The 3570-nt window shown below is 33.6% G+C and overlaps 2 protein-coding genes across 2 annotated transcripts in view; one reads left to right on the forward strand and one right to left on the reverse strand.

Annotated features, from left to right (window-relative positions):
* LOC117170713 (synaptogyrin) overlaps positions 1 to 3570 on the forward strand; it is a 349909-nt gene that overhangs the window by 144004 nt on the left and 202335 nt on the right. The window lies entirely within an intron of this gene.
* The window catches only part of LOC117170715, a 228121-nt gene that overhangs the window by 65077 nt on the left and 159474 nt on the right, over positions 1 to 3570 (reverse strand). The gene's annotated exons all lie outside the window — the stretch shown is intronic.

The raw sequence follows: 3570 nt of genomic DNA on the forward strand, positions 1-3570 counted from the left end.
AAATTACCATTTAAAATTTATGATGAGTATTAATAAAAATTATTGATTATTTAATAGAATTAAAAAAATTATATAATTAATTAATGACCATATTAACCGTTTTTCCTACTCTTTTTTGTCATTCTTTCGTAAATTATAGCAGGAAATTTATGAATGTAATTAAAATTTAATTGAGCGATGTATACGTTTCTTCTACCTTCTCAGATTCCACGACAAACATCCTGACAAAGATCATGCCCCATGATTTGGAAATTGTTAAATCGGAATAGTATGGAATTTTCCATGATTTTCAAAATAGTTTCCCATGGTTTAAACAAAATAAAATTATTTAAACAATTATTTAATCCCCAAAAATGTAAAAAACCAGCGTATTTTCTGATTTGAATGTTATTGTTTGTCATTGTTTGAAGTAGAAAATTTTTCTAAAAACATTATGTAATTATTTAAATAACACAGACACACAAAAAAAAGTCAAAGTCCACGGAGGCGATCTTTGGGGTTCTATGTTTTTTGGGTCGCTAATTCCGAATCGTTTGCCGGTTTTTTCAGATCAGATCGCTTTCAAGGTCATTTGAAGGTCAAATGAAGAAAATATTGCTGAAAAAATTCAGACATAGGTTTTTTAGCATCGAGTTTGATAGACCTTCATCAATTCACGTACAAGCTCATAATAAGATCAAAAAGTTAACAATCCCTCATAAACAATTACGATAGACATATTTTTTTGTATCAACTTGTGTTCATGTTTTCCGCTCATATCGTACTCTCTTACTATCAAATGATCGACGTAATGGTTTTTTTCGCTTTTTGCCTGTAGTTTTACACTCTTTTTTCAGTGACCAGCAATAATCAGCCATCATAGCGACATCCCATCTGCCTTGGCAGCGCTTTTCCATTTCTTTTGTCTTGATGGAAGCGCTTTCCTTGCTCTTCACTGTAACCGCCACAATTCTCTGGGAATCGATCCAGGTGATTATGCAGGAATTGCAATTCGTATGACATCAGACACCCCATTTTTCTAAAGTTCTTAATCATTTAGGTTACTATAACTTTATAATTTTCACTTCTTTTATTTCCTAAAAAGTTTTTCACAACTTCCTTAAAACTGAGCCATGCATCCCTTTGAATTTTCGTCATTGTCGTTGGAAATTTATCATCTTGTAAAAGTCTCCTTATTTCTGGACCGTCAAAAATCCCTTCTTTCAACTTGGCATCAGATTTATATTGAAACTTCTTTTACAAGTATTTAAAACATCGACTATTTGCATCTAAGGCTTTCACAAATTGCTTCATGGCTCCTAATTTAATATGTAATGGAGGAATCGATACTTTTTTTGGACCAACCAGGGCCGATTGAATGATATTTCTTTTTCCTATTTCAAGTGATTTCCTTTCAGCCCACTTATGATTCGTGTAATGTTTTTCGCGATCTCTACTATCCCAAAGGCAAAAGAAAGACGGATTATTTGTAAATCCAGACTGCCGTCCTAGCAACACACCTGAAACTTTCAAATCACCACATATAAGCCAATTATATGTTTTGTATTCAATGGCCTCTAGAAGTTTTTTAAGACTTGTGAAGGATTCTTTCATTGTCGTAGAGTGAGCGACAAGTATTGCGGCATATTGATTTGTGTTGTGAAGTATTACAGCTTTTAAGCTTCTTTTTGATGAGTCAATCAACAGTCTCCAATCATCATCTTTATAAGTATTTGGCTTAAGTTCTTCCGTCAGTCCTTTAACATTTGAACAGTACACTAATTCTTCTTCATCAAAGACTTTTTCTTCGAAATACTGCTTAAAACTCTCATTTCTTTTTTTATAAAACTTTACTTTTGTACCTTTTTCTAATAAATTTTTACTTTTTAAAACTGAAGCTAAATGTTTCGCAGCATCTTTAGATAGTCCCGAATCTCTTACGAGATCATTAAGTTCGGACTCTGTAAACTTTTCAGCAATTCAATTGCTTACTCCACCTTGTTTATAAACTTCATCAGAGCATCGTCATCGTCATCGTCATCGTCATCGTCATCGTCATCGTCATCGTCATCGTCATCGTCATCGTCATCGTCATCGTCATCGTCATCGTCATCGTCATCGTCATCATCATCATCATCATCATCATCATCATCATCATCATCATCATCATCATCATCATCATCATCATCATCATCATCATCATCATCATCATCATCATCATCATCATCATCATCATCATCATCATCATCATCATCATCATCATCATCATCATCATCTTTCGGGCACACATGTTTAGAAGATGAGGTTAAAGGTTTCTTTAAATTTTCCAAATTTTTATATATAAACCTGCTCGACAGGGATCCTGGTCCGATTGCAGGTGAGTCCGCCGTCCTGGAAGTGATAATCCTTTTACCTCTCCAGGGCTAAGTAAAAGGGCTTTTCGTCTTTGACGAGGACAATGTCAACTCGTCGACGAACACACTACGGCATCATCCTCACACCCTGTCGACCCCCTGTAAGGCAGTGCACTTCCACTGGCATCGATACCCCAAATAGCGTATGAGCGAATCATTCTGCACATCCCCGTACAGGGTAGTTGTCATCGTCACACTACTAGTCGAGGCAACAGGTGAAAAATAATCGATTACATACATCGAAACATCTTAACATCCGCACATCCACACATCCACACATCCATGCATCCGCAGATCCATACATGCACACACGCAAACATTCACTCATAACCGCAAATATTTGTGGACATTTATAAAAAATGTATTTTTACCATATTAGGGCAAAAAGAACCCACTTCTTTTTAAAGATATACCATTCTTATGTGTACAAAGATTTCTCTTTCAATAAATCTGCAGCAGCTAATATTGATAAGAAAGTACACTGCTTTACTTTCGAGAAATTAACAGCAGCTAATGTTGATAAAGATAAATTAATATTTCCAGTTTCTACGAAACATTTTTCTAAAAACATTATGTAATTACCTAAACAATTATTTATTGTTTATTTTTAAAATTTCTAAAAAGTGAGGCAGAGATCTCCACTTTTTTTAAATTGTTATCCTAAGCAAATTTTGGTTGGTATTCTTTTCTGGTTATTGTTGAAGTTGTTGTTTTCTCGGTGTAAACAATCCATACTTAATTTCATGGAAATTTAAAGACAAAACAATAATTAATTGTATAAACAATAACATTAAGATTTTAGCAGAATTTACTATTTCTCGAAATCACTTAATAATATGTTTAACTCAGAAAATACGATTTCAAAAGTATTTTTCGAAAAGTAATTATTTAAACTAGTTATATTTGCTTAAACAATTAAAAGGTGATCCATCTATTCTTTGTATACACTATAAATTCATGGCATACACTATTTAGTTATTGTAAGCAAACTGATTAAGCAAATGAAGACTGTTTAAACAAATAGAAATGTATTAAACATAAAAAGAAATGTATCAAAATTATGTAATCATTCGACAAAACGTACGAGGGTAGTTCAATAAGTCCTTAGAATGACCAACATATGGCGCGCGAATCGCTCCAAATCATCTGTTTTCAGTCAGCACCACTCCCGACTAGA

Source organism: Belonocnema kinseyi, chromosome 4 (genome assembly GCF_010883055.1).
Source record: "Belonocnema kinseyi isolate 2016_QV_RU_SX_M_011 chromosome 4, B_treatae_v1, whole genome shotgun sequence".
In the NCBI taxonomy this organism is placed as follows: Eukaryota; Metazoa; Arthropoda; class Insecta; order Hymenoptera; family Cynipidae; genus Belonocnema; species Belonocnema kinseyi.